This window comes from Aphelocoma coerulescens, chromosome 2 (genome assembly GCF_041296385.1).
Source record: "Aphelocoma coerulescens isolate FSJ_1873_10779 chromosome 2, UR_Acoe_1.0, whole genome shotgun sequence".
NCBI classification, from domain to species: domain Eukaryota; kingdom Metazoa; phylum Chordata; class Aves; order Passeriformes; family Corvidae; genus Aphelocoma; species Aphelocoma coerulescens.
In genome coordinates, this window is record NC_091015.1 from 108,641,335 (window position 1) to 108,655,475 (window position 14,141).

Consider the following 14,141-nt stretch of genomic DNA (forward strand, 5'->3'; position numbering starts at 1 on the left):
GGTCTGAGTGTCCTTGAAAAGCAGGCCTGGAGAGGCTTTGTTATGTCTACCTAGGATGAGAGAGCAGAAGTTAACAGGCTACAAGAAACTTCAGAGTTACACACTAGGCAGTACAGGGTTTGAAAAATATGAAAGTTAAAACCTAAGGCATCAGGTGCAGGGTATAATTTTGCAATGAGAGCACACTGGGTTGCACAGAAGAGTATTTCCTTCCTGCAGCTCTGCTGTAGTGGTTTAAAATCAGCAGGGAATTAAACTCCAATTAAGTTGTACCCCTTCCTTCTTCCCCCTTCCAGTGAGGGAGGGATAAAGGCAGTTTGAATTGGGTTGAGTCAACAATTTTCTGAAAATGACCAATCGGATAAGGAATGAACAGTAACAGCAACAATATTAATAACTAAAGTATACAAAAGAGGGAGTGATTTACACACAAAAAGGTGCTCAGCACCCTGATGAGTGCCATACGGCTGCCTAGACAAAGACAACATAGTGGACGATTCCACAACCTGGAAGTGACATGTGCTTTTCCCAAGCCAAAGGCAAGACAGTGGACATTTCTGCAGCTGGCATTCCCCAAAAGAATGGAAAACAATGATAGGCAAACCACCAAGCTGGATCATCCTGCACTGTGCTGCTCCACCTCTTCCAGCGCCATGCCCACCAGCAATGAGGTGGGTGGTACAGAATAGCAAACTAGCCATGTCCACACACCTCTAGGCTCCTCCACTACACAGCACCTGTGAGAAAAACTAGGATGACTACCCAAATTTTTATCTGTGAATATTTAAGATAGCAGGAAAGCCTTTTAAAGTTCACAAAGATTTCTCTGCATGCACAGTTAATATGATGTACAAATGATTATCAGGAATACTCTATACAAATATCTTGTCTCTGACTGGGGTCAAAAGGACTTCTGCATTCTGTATTATTCACTGTAGGTCAGCCCACTGAAAAGTTCTGCCTATATTTCAGGGAGTTTGGATCAGATCCTGGAGCAACATAGCAATTTTTTTTAACTTCTGACCTCTTCAGTCTATGTTTTACTCATTAGTCAAACAGATAGATTACTATTATTAATATTAATAGAAACTTTTCATCAGTATTTTTCATAATAGTCTTTTGTGTGACTTTTTCCTCTTCTAAGAAGGTAAAATACATTTAAAAAAATCAAAGATTCTCTGGGGATTCAGAAATTTGAAATTCTGCATAGTGCCTATTTGATGAAAAATGAACAAGACTTTGCTCCTGAACAGGACTGTAAATTGTTAAGGATTACTCCTGGAGGTGTAAGATATCACGCAGTTTTCAAAACAGTGGTTTAGACCACTCATTGCAAGTGTGGATGGATATATAGGAACTAAAACTGGCATAAATATAGTCATATGAGAGGCCTGGGAACAGTCTCCCATTTTGTATTACAATAATGTAGCAGCATAGTAGTTTAGTATTTTTCTGTTTCTGTAGTGCAAGTTATGGTGATACTTTAGGGATCACAAAATATGTCAAGGAGATAGGCATACCTAGCGGATCTCCTCAGTCTAGTGGTTTTTAAGAGCACTATTCACTGAAACCATTATTCCTATTATGAGTTTAACAAAAAGCTTCTTATTTGAAAATGGCAAGTACAGAGCAGAGGTAAAAAAAAAAAAAAAATATTGTGCTCTAATGGAGTGGACCAGGTCATCTTGCAACGTCATTTCTCATTCATTTTGAATGGTTATAGTTTTGAAAAACAGGCTCTTGTTCTGTTGCTGTTCTTGCCATTTTTCCCCTTGATCTTATTATGTAATTTAATGGATTCACTTTGGCAATAGTGAGTAAAAATGCTGTATAAATTCAGGTTATGGGTCCACGTTGCTGCTTGCTCCAAGGTCGCCCTTCCCTCTCCCCGAGACTGGTCAAACAAGCCAGGACTTGTCCCTGCCATGTGCTCTGAACTCCTTTGTTCCAAGCGCGGGCCAAACCGAAAGTAACTCAGACGCTGTAGCAGTGTCTGATTGGCCAGTTAACCCGGGTGAGCCCCCAGTTCTCCCCTTTCCTCTCTCCAGAATAAAAGAGGGACCTCAGAGCAGGCCTGCCCTCTTTGGCTCTGCACCCCTTCTGCGAACAAAGTCTGTGTGTCTGTCTCTTATTGAAAGCCGGACTATAGCATAAGCCAAGAGCTGTATTTCTCCCTCTTTGCTTCTAGTGGTGGTATTAGCTTTGCAGCTACCCTTTGTCGTTCTTGCTGAAGTGCCAGGTTGCTTGTGCTGTCCCTCTAGATGACTCAGGCTTCCTGAGGCAGTGAGACTGAGTGCTAGCCAGTAAAAAGCTCTGAGTATATCCACAGGTACAGTCACTCAGGAGGCAGGTATTACTCTTGATTACTCCTGATTGGCTCTAAGGGAGTTGGCTAAGTTCTCTTTTACAGGAGCTTAGCAGTGTTAGCATAGGTTACAGGTGTTTGATTTTGGGGATAAAAGAAGAGGCTTTAATAACTTCTTTAAATCCCTCTAATGACAGTTTTGAATGAAGACATGAGCTCCCTGCATTCATCTTTCTAATGCACAGTGTGAAGCTTCTAGCTGCTCTGCCAGTAGAAAGAATCTTTCTTTAATTATAACTAACTTCAGTAGGATGTTATATCCTAGATGCAACGGCCCTTTTCCACAGTATGGTGCTTCCATCTGGGATGAAAGCAGCTCATAGCTGCATTACTCTACTGCTCATCAAAGACAAAACACCCGTGCTGCAACGTGTCGTTAAAGGCCAAAGTAAATTAAGGGTGAGTCACCACTGCTGTGCAAGCTGGGATGAGTAAGGTGGGCAGCACCAAGCTAAGGAAAACAAAAGGATGACCTGCAGCAGAGGCAAAGAACAAATTGAAATCTGTCTTAATGAGTATTTTGTTCTCTTTAACAAATCACAGCAAAGGAAGGAGCTGCTAGGGCAAAGAGCTAAAAATAGGATACAATTATTTGTCATGCTTCCACTGTTTTTATACTGATTTCAGTATGACTTTGGTCTCCACACCAGCTCACTTCTGTGAGTAAAGTAAATTAAAAGCAGATTAAAGATGATATTGCATATCTGTGTTGTGAACTTTTCTCAAGTCACTTTAGTTATTGAAATATGTCACAATCTGTAAGTGTCTCTCTAGGGATAGACATATGGCTGAGTTACTCCTGAGCAATATTCTGATATAAACTGGTACAGCTCTAATTAATTCAAACAGAAAGCATGCTCTTATCACTTTTATTTCTTGACTTTGTAATTCACTAACTTGATTTGAGTTATTATGATTTTTATCAATGCTAATGGTTGATTCTTGTTTTGCTAATTATTCAAAATAGCCTGTTCTGATTATTGAGACGCGTTGGAAGGAATACAAATGTTTAAACAAACCTCCAAATTTGGATGTAATTTATCTTTTTGGTCTGGGATGCCTGTTTAACTTATTAAAGTTTTGTACTTTTTTATGGTTATGTAGTTAGGACTTGAACTATCATCAAAATTTAGAGCTGTGCGTTCATGGTTTCTTGTTAAACATTTGACTGTGTTCCAGAATCATTGATTTGCACAGGTTTGGATGAAATTTTCTTCTCTGATTTTGTCAGAAAATTCTACTTCCAAGTCAGGAAGTCCATCTAATATCCAGGGGCTAGGAAATTATCATTATATGTTTGATGTGTTTATATACTTTTCCTTATTATTGTTTTTACATTCCTTCAATATTTTCTGCCTGAGAAAAGAGAAGTCCATAAATGTTTAGGTGTGCATCTGCTGTGTGCATGTGTACGTCTAAGATGTCAATGAGTGTGAAGAAAACAGAGAAATGGATTTTTTTTTTTTTTAGAAGGATATCTATTGGTCATCATTATATAAAAAATACAAAATCATACCTTGTAAACATGAGGCAAAGAATGAAAATAAAACCTCTTCCCGTATTTTTCCAGTATTTTGAAATTCAAGGTTGCAGAAGGTTGATGGAGACAAATTCTGTGACTTGTTTTTTCAGTGTTAGATAAAATAATGAACTGCAATCTAATTTGCATTTATGCAAGCTAAGGTAAAAATGCTGTGGTTGAAATTGTGAGGGGAAACAGAAAATATTCTATATTTTGTACAGAAAATATATTCTACCTGAAATTGTGTGCTCCTGTTTCTGTTCCAGTATCTGTCTGAACACTGAGAGGACAGTGGATGGGAGATAGATTCTTAATTATTGATCTGTGACAAACGCAGAAGATTTGTCTTAAGGTCTGGTTTGCTGTGAGAAGTGATGAGTAGTACCAAGGAGGACAGGAAATATAATCGTGGATAGAGTCACAGAGCCTGGAGTTTACAAGTGACAGGTACAGAAAATAATTGTGGGAAGTATCCAAGCCAGGCAGCTACAAGTCTGTCTTACCAAAGGTTTTCAGAGTGGAAGAGTTGCTGGAAAAATTACAGTCTCTGACTGGAATTGCAATCACATCACAGTAGCTATAAAAGTATTTTCAATAGCTCTCAGGTCTGGGATTATGGTTTATGTGTGAGATGAACTATAGAAAGGCACCTCTGCTAAGGAGTCATACGCAGTTGTTGCCAAACATGCAACTTTTAAGACCATTAATTACTTTTAATCGCCATTAATTACTGTCACGTCCTTGGTATGAAGTACAAGTTGCAGCTGACTGTATATGATATGCTGGCACAAGGACAGTGCCTGGATGTAGGACAGGACTTGAACTGCAGATCCCAGTGGACGCTACAAAAAGATACGTGTACTTTCCTTCAGGAGACCCCTCACACTCCATGTAGGAAAAGATGAAACTGAGTTTTTGTCTTTTTGACAACAAAGCTTGAGAAGGTATGCCTTCATGGAAGCCACAGAAGTGTGTGCAATACAGAATAGTGCTAGCAAGATGATATAAAACTAGCTAGCTTACATCTCATGGCAATGTATTTGTGGAGTCCAAAAAACAGGACCAATTACCTCAGTATAAAATGGAGTATGGTACTGCCGTAACTTGCATTTGTCTCTTATATTTTTCCATTTGCTTAAAATTACATTAATTATTTCTGTATAGATGCATTAGGATAGCAACAACCTATTTTATGACATTGTTAAGATATGTAGTTTCTGCCTATTTCTTTTCTATCTGAATGTACAGATATATTTTTGATATGCAATCAAGAAAACACACCTTGCATACAAAATTAGTATTTATCTTTTGACTGTAGAGCTATACAGGAAATACTCAGCTAGTTCATCTGAATTGCTTAATTTCTTCATTTATTGGTACTTTTTTCTTCTGCATCTCAGAATGTGTCTGTTCAGCAGTCATTGGTTAAGAAGATGGAAATGTTTGTTCCTGTGTTCAAAGTAATCTTCTAGATTTGCATTGTCAAAGGTCATTACTGAGGGTTTTGAACATTATGCAGCATTTACATGCCTAAAGACAGTGGGGAAAAAAGTCCTTGTACATACTCAGCTGCACGTGTAGATATCTGGGTATCTTAGAAGATCAGTCCATGTATTTCACCTACTAAGTATGCTGAGAGAAATTGTAGACCTGGAACAAGAACAGGGTTTCAAGCAAGAATTTCCAAATTTCATGTTTTGTACTGTGGGTAAATGAACAGATATGCACTTGTAATATAATTCATATGTTATTTTTCATATTATCATTGCTAAATTGTTAAGATTTTGACACTACTTGGTTCTCAAACTATTATCACAAAGTACTGTGACTATTAAGGGGAAGAGAAGTGGAACTAGCCTTAAATTTTAGGCCTCTACGAAGTCTCCACACTTCATTTCTTAGTACAACTAGGACATAACAGAAAAAGTATGTCTGTGGAAGAATATGGGAATACCCTGAGAGCACTTTAAAAACCCTATAAATTTCTCTCCCATCCCTTTTGCAAACCATCAAAGGAACTGCAATTCCCTCTTCAGATATTTCTACAGTCCGTCTGATCAGTTTCACTGAAAAAAATTCACATTTATTTGCTCATTTCTTGGAGTTCTGGGGCTGCAAATCATACCCTGGCATCTTTTTCAGGCATGTAGAAACCCCTGTTCATTAACTTACCAGATCAAGGCTCATCTTCACATGATGTAGAAGTTTAATATTTAGAAGTTTAATAATTGTTTTCTGTAAATAAGACTCATAAGCTCTCCTACCCCTAGAATGTTTATATTCTCAACTTCAGTGTTGCCCAGATAGAGAGGAGTCTGCATTTTAATTCTGATCCTGAATATTCAACCTTTTTTGAGTATTTGTTACTGAATCCATCCAACACTTCTGCCTTTTATATTAGGATAAAGAGGGAGGCTCAACGAGATTTTTTTGAGTCATGAAGCAAGACTATTGTAGAAAAGAAAGAGAAAGCCATAATTGTTGTAGGCAAGTATGATTCCATTAAAAGCCATGAATCTGAGGCTGATAACAATAAATGAAAAACCCCCTCATAATTTGTGCTGAAGGATTGTTATATAATTGTCATAATGGAAAAGTCCTCTCCAATTTCTCAAAAATCTACTGCGGGTTTGTTTTGTTCTTAATAACTTCTTTCTCGGATTGCTTTGAAAATGTAGGAAAACACTTAAACTAAAAGTATTGGTTTATAATGTAGAACTGTACATTGATTGCACATCCTCACTTTTCTATTCATGGCTATTATTGTGGATGTTTTGGTGGATATTACAAAGCACGTGAAGAGCAGCTTGTGCCTTGCTAAGCAGCGCTTATGGGCACTGTGGGTGTTGGGGGTCAAAAGCTACCTACCGAAACTGAGCAACTACTAAGAGCTGAGCCTGATCTGTGACAGGCAAGAGTAATTTGATCCTTTCAATTTACCCTGGATATCCTGAAAATAGATTTGGCTCTTTTAGAGCAGATGAGCTGTAGAGAACATCAGTGGAAATGGAAACCAGCATGAGGCAGGCTTGCATTAAATAGCTTTATAGGAGGCAGACTTGTATTAAATAGATTTATAGAAGAATGCACTACATGCTACTGAAATCAACTAGTGCTGTCATTCTTTATATCTGCTTCAAAATTATCAGTATCAGGATGGGGGTTTTTTGTAGATTGTAAAGAATGAGGATGTGCCATATCTTTTATAGCTCAAAGATACATATTTTTAGGTGTAAGAATTAATGATTCACATAAAATGTTACCAAAAAGTGTGCTCCAGAATAAGGCAGCATTATAATAAAAACTCTGCAATTGACACTGAATTATTATTGTATTTTGTCTAGCAGTGTACATGTTGCAATGTCTGTAGAATGAGTACTAAATCCATAGAGTGCTTAGTTTACTGATTGCCCACTGCCTACAGAATATTGATTTTTTTTTTTTTTAAGTATTGATACTAGATTAGAAAACCCTAAGAGCAGTCTTCCAGTACTTGAAACTTCAAATTTTAAAGTGTTCTTTGTCTTGATGGACTCAATTTCAAACCTCGTTTCATTTTCAATGTAATTTAATTGCTAGGTATTAGACACTGTATCTGTCTGATCATGTGTCAGCAGCAGCAGATTAGCCACTTAGACATCTAACTACGAATATTTTCCCCTGCAGTTCACTGCATGCACTAGGAGCACATTTTCTTTTGTCAGAAGAGTATTAATTCTAGAGGCCTGACTGAGATCCAGCTAAAAGTTTTTTCTTTTAAGTGTTAGCTTTTAAAGACAGCAGTAGGCAGTTGCACTAAAATTTACAGGAAAAAAAACCAACAAAAATTGGGACACGGAGACTGTATTTACAACAAGCTGTATTTATTTTCCCTGTTACCTAGAAGTGAATGTGGAATTCTATTTTTAATATTAATTTCCCAGAACAGTTTTGAAGATGAAACATTTTTCACTGGCCCTGTTTCACTGATAGATCTGGATACAGGGCTCAGCTCCAGATTTCTGTCCACTCACCCAGAGGAGCTTGGAGATATTTCTGATGTTGTGGTTCCAGCCCCTGGGCAAAGCAATCGTGGACTCAGTGACCCCAGACCTCCCTTGCCCTTCGCCTCCTGTTTGTCTCCTCACAGAGTGTACTTCCCAAACGTGGTGCAATGTCTTGGCCCTCAGCATTATTGTAGCTCTGCCAGTGATCCCTGCATAGGGCTGGCATGCAGATGGATGTCTATGCTTCCACTGTGGTGCAGCAAGGTATAACTTTGGTGGCTCTTTGTCTCTATGAGTGAAGATTTTCACTATTCATTTTGTTTGTTTCACTATTCATTCATTTTGTTTTTGTTTTTTTGCACCATTTGCAGGAGAATGCATTTGGCACAGCAGAGCTGATGAAGCTTTTGCTTTCCCTGAGGAAAGAAAGGGATTTTGAAGAGATCACATACTGTTCAAGCAGGATGTGCTGGTCCACACCTCGCTAAACGACCTCTCTTGTTAGGTGTATCAGCCACAATGTGATTTACTAATTTAACAAGAGAGCAAGAAGAGTGAGGTGGAAAAAATACAGAGCAGAGATTACTACATGCAAATCATTGCTGCTTCTCTAAAAGGTCAGTCAGTCTGTACTTAACTTTAATCAGTATATCCTGTTTGCCACACCTATCACTGCCCTATTGGATATTTTTAGTGAAAGAAAAGTCCAAAATTCATACAGTTTCAAACGAATAACTCTTGGATATATATAAAATAAAGCTTTTGCGCATATATAAAAGTACATATATATGTGTGTATATATGTATATAAATATATTAAAACCTCCTACAAAGGGAGATTAATTACATATATATAGCACATAAAAGTGACTATATAGATTTGTAAGTACATACAGAGCTATTAGCATATGAAATATTTATATAATTATTACTAGCATTGTTATTCTAGACATGTAATTTTCAAAATGCCTCCCTGAGTTTTCACACTGCTTTCATCTTATTACCTTTTGAGCTACTGCTTTTGATGTTGGCACACTTCCTATTTTTCAGTTTGGTGTTTGGATTTAAAGGTAAGGTTGTTGCACATGCTGAAAACATTTGCATTGCCCTTTTAACAATAATATAATTTCTAAAATAATTTTTCACTGACCATGTTTTTTGCCAGTAGAGGAAAATCTTTGCTGACCTTACACTGAGAAAGCCAGGGTTATCTCTTGTTAAGCCATGAACTCCTAATTTGAATTTGTAATGTTTTACACAGAGACACTTTAAAAGAGAAATGATCTTTTTCTGCATGCTGCACAGTAACTCTAATGAAGCTAAATTGCACAGGGAAACATACTGGGCTGTAGGAAATCAGCAATGATATTGGGGTTTGCATAACTGAAGCAGAACGTGCCCCTGGAGAGGTGCAGGCTGTACTGGCAGCATGCTAAACACGGTGCAGTGATGGATGATGGATGACTGCCCATGGGAGAAAGCAAAGAATGAAAGATCTACATACACCAGCACAAAGCTGTACCATATGGCAGCACGTGTGAAGGGAGAGTGGAGAATGCATCTTATCCTGCTTCCTCTTCTCACTCCCACTCCAAAATACTTTGCTAGTGTGAGAAACCTAAACCGCAGTGCCATGAAATGCCCTCTGAAGGTTCTGGCTGTCTCTGGAAAAAGAGGGAATAACTTAGACAGGATTTGGTTTTATTTCTTAGAACTCACAATTTGATTTAGATTATTAACTTAAGGCTTAGGTTCTGGATGCAAGCTCAAAACCTAAGTTTTTGGAGATCAAAAACTGCATGATAGGAAAAAACAAAAGAAAAGGGTATTAGATATTTGTGCACTTGCATGAGGAATTAAACCCTGGATGCTTAATTTCTTTTTTAAGCTTACTGTTTCTACATTTGTCATGAAATTAAATACTGGGAACAAGCAGAAGAAAGGGGAAAAATTTGACAGGTTGATTCCCTTGTCATTTTAGTTGAATGAGGATGACTAGACAAATTAGGGATTTTTAGTAATTTTAATGGAAGTTCTTTACATATATAGAAAAATGCATAAATTCTTCCACAGCGCAGACATGGGAACCAAAAGGCAAATTTCTTTGCTGTCTTCATTATTCATCCTAGGTTTTCAAGAAATCCACTTTGGACGTGTCAGGCTAATTACTTCTGTATATTCTAAAATTGAAGGCATAGATCCCCTTTGTAGATTTATGGTGGTTAAATGTCTCAATATAATATCTTTTATTAAAAAAAGATGAATAAGGACTTTTTATTTTGAATTATGTTATTGCATTGGATGATACAGAATAAAATTTTACCATTTATTTTAAAGGACTGCCAAATATTGTTTGCTAGATATTTTTATTCCAGTCCATTAAAAGAAGTTTTTAGAGTAAAGTGAAGGGCTGTGATTGATCAAGTACTAATCTACCTATTCATTATGTACATGAGGGCCAGATTAAACTGCAGTCCTGGCAACTGGAAAAGCTCCCTTAATAATTTTCTTGGAATGGGCTAAGCTGGGGAATTGTACCTCAAATGCTGATACAGCGTCACATCACAGGACTTCATGTGCTTGTCTGTGGAGCTGCCTAGGTGAACCAAGAAAGAAGCATAATGATTTATGCACTCTCTTATTCACAATTCAGCACTGACAGGAAAAATTCTCACCTAAGTCATTCCTAACTGCGTAAGTCACGACCTATCCCCAAGAATACATGCAAAATTTTGTAACTCTTTAAAAAAATCTGAGCCCAGTGAAGTTTCTTCTATTTTTTAATTGAGAAATGATGATAAAATCTGTGGTATTCCATGGACTGCAGATTTTAAAAATTACTTGCTTGCATGTGAAGACCTTGACTGCCACCTCCAGCAGACATGTCTCCTAATCACCAAGCCACATTAAAGAGAGAAATTAGCCTAAGGTTTTTTTTTGGATAATGAAATGTTGTGATTAAATTGATTAATAAGTCAGGAAAAAAAGCTAACAGTTGGTATTTTCCTCCCAAGGATGACTTTAAAATTCTCCTTGCGTAAGCATGGGGTCCTATGTGTCTAAAAACGTGATATGTAATTTGTTGTGGTAGATTTGCAGAATTTTATGTACACTTATTTTCCTCAAGAATACAATTCTTCCTCTTTCTCTCCCTCAAATATATATTAAAAAAATACTTAGTAAAAGTATTGAAGCCAGGAGAAGGGAGTTGTCTTTCATAGATCCTGAGCCTTTTTCGAATATGAATCAACTAAAAATTAGTATTATGGATACTCGGCACTAGAAATTTCCATCAGTATCTAAAGGATATTTCTATACACTGAAATGTGTTCTTTTGTTTCTGAAAGAATGTTTGCATAAGGAAGTCATAGAGTCACCAAGGTTGGAAGAGGTCTTCAAGATCATGCAGTCCAACTATCCACTCAGCACTACCACTGAAACACTAAATCACTAAAGCATCATCCAGCACCAGATCCAGATGCCTCTTGAACACCTCCAGGGATGGTGACTCCACCACCTCTCTGGGCAACATCTTCCAATGTCTGAGCACCCTACCAGTAATTTTTTTTTGTAATATCTAATCTGAACATCCCATCTCAACTAAGGCTATTTCCTCTGGTCCTCTCAGTGCAAGAACAGTAGAAGACATGACCCCCACCCACTACAACCTCCTTTCTCTCAGGTGGTTGTAGAGAGCGATGAGGTTCCCCCTGAGCTTCCTGTTCTCTAGACTAAAAAACAGCTCCTGCGAGAGACTGGACTATTAATGATTACTCAAAACATTTGCCCATTTGAGGAGGCTTTGCTGAGACTTGACTTGCATCCCTTGTGGGAGGAAGTGAGTTTTGGGGTGTGTAATAGCTAGTCTGCATAAGAGAGAGGGGGGGACCTATCACCACCTGGAGGCTAAAAACTGAACTTTGGCGTCAGTAAAGAGGCAAATCCTGCAAGGTGGGGTTTTAGGAGGGCTAATTGCCCTCCCTTATATGACTCTCTCAGTTGTAAAACTGCCCCACCAGGGAAGGTCTGATGTGGCATAACTGGCTCAACTGCCAGTAAGAGGCAGCCAAGGAGGTGTCATAAACCATCAGAGATGCCCAGATGCGTTCCTGAAGCTTTCCACTGGAAAACTGCATGTGGTCCAAAAGTCTGTGTTGCAAGAGACCGTGTAAAACTTGTCCCCACACAGGGGAGTCATTCAGGGTGTTCTCATCTAGCCTGAGTGTATTTTAACCCATCAGACTTTGTGTTTTGGGGGTTCTTTTCCCCACTCCTGACAGATCAAGACCACCACTTTAACCAACGGACAACTAACTTGCAACAATCAAGTCTTCTTGTGAGATCTCTGGCTGGTGATTATGTATCTTTCTACTCTTTTCTTTATCTTTTCCTTATGCATTTACTCAAGTAATACTTTTGTGCTTTTGTGCTGTATATTACCATAGATAATAACTAAAATGGATAAATATCTGCCCTCCATCGCAACTAAATTGTTCTAAAATAAAACCTGCCTATATCTATATTTACAAACACTGATCATTCATTGTTGTTTCACTCTAATTTGCGCTGTGGGATCTATTAACAAGAACTTGGGTTACCCTCACCTTTGCAGGGGTGGGTCATAACAGTTCCCTCATGGTTCCTCATAAGATGTGAACCCTTCTCAAGCCTTGTCGCCCTTCTCTGGACCCACTCCCAAACATCAGTGTCCTTTGTATATTGGGGGGCCCAAAACTGAATGCAGCACGCAAGGCATGACCTCACCATTTTCAAGTGCAGGACGATGATCCCTTTCCCAGTCCTTCTGGCCACACTATTCTTGATACAGATATTATTTTTTTTTATTCCAAAAGATGGTGGAAATATTTAAAGAAATGACTCTTGATTTCCTAGTTGTTTTTTTCTCCCTATTCCAAATGTATAATGTACACTTTCAAGAGTCTGTGAAATTTCTAAATAGAAGAAATCTTTCTGAATTTTTTGAAGGATAAGACTTAAACTAGCATTCCTTGTAGTGTCTCTTTTTAAGCTTCCCTGACAGTTTCAGTGAACTGTGGACATTTTTCTAGCGTATCAGAAGTATCACAATTTTAGGCTATTGCCCTTACCCACCTTTCCACTGAGTTCATGCCTCTGTGTAAGAGAAGAATGCTACAAATTTTTTTCCATCAAACCCTACCTCTTAACACTTATGTTTTGGCAACATCTGACTTGCCTGCTTTTTCCTACAGTGATGCAGAGAAATGAGAATGGTGCAGCAGTGCACATTCTGCAGGTTAATGTTGGGTCAGTCTTCAAGGACTTGTGAATATTTTTTTGGGGCGACTCCAGGGAAAATGATTTATGAAAAATCAGCTATTTCCCACCAACTGTAATACTCTGTGGATGCCTATACCTTGACAAAACCCAAATATGTGTGTCTGGGTAGACAGGAAGAAAATGCTGCATGGTATAGAGAGCTGACGGCAGCTTCATGGCATGTGTCCAGGTAATCACATTAGATGTGTTTCTAAAGTGTTATTATAGCACACCAAAATGTTGTCTGAATTTTAAACATATATGAAAACACAGACTCAGTTGCCACCATACACAGATAGAGCTGTCCTTCTAAAGCCAGCTCCAAAAATGCAAATTATAGCTCAACAGTTCAATCAACACAGTAGTAGGCAAATGTTGGTGTGAAATATACTCAAAGTAATTTCAATTAACAATAATTAAATTGTGCTTGGTTTCAAAATAGGATGCCAGGAGTGAGGAATAAGATGCACAGCAGCTCTACAGGTGATAAATGGATATCTGGCCTGCTGCTCACCTGGGTTTTCCAAATTTCTTCTAGGCAATGACAGCGTCAGTGGAAACACAGAAGCAAGCAGAACAGCATTTAGTGGAAAAATATAACATGTAGAGGGAAGGAAGAAGTAACAAACACGTTCAGCCTGATGGAAACAGAATTAATCCAACCTCTTCTCAGCATCTATTTTCCTCCTAGCCTAGGAGGAGGAGAAGAGAAACAGTTGTCAGGCAGGATGAAGATATCACAGAAGAGAACAGCACTACTGCTATTCTCAATTTTTGACAGAGAGTATATTCATCAGCACAGAGATCAGAGCTTCAAATATAATTCAGACAGCTGAATGTTGCTGCAATGCACATCTTGACAGAGGCCTTGTAACACCAGATTTTTTCAGCAAGAAAAAATTTGTTTGTTTTTAACCTGAAGAATTAGTTGAGCAAATACAGAAGCACCTAAGTTTCAGTGATATTCTCAG

General features: G+C 38.1%; 1 long non-coding RNA gene across 1 annotated transcript; it reads left to right on the plus strand.

The window, feature by feature from the left end:
• Positions 1–2,504: 2,504 nt before the first annotated feature.
• Positions 2,505–12,377, plus strand: LOC138105857 (uncharacterized). Its single transcript, XR_011148743.1, has 3 exons — positions 2,505–2,764; positions 8,245–8,490; positions 11,220–12,377. It is a non-coding gene; the product is annotated as an uncharacterized lncRNA (long non-coding RNA).
• Positions 12,378–14,141: the final 1,764 nt, after the last annotated feature.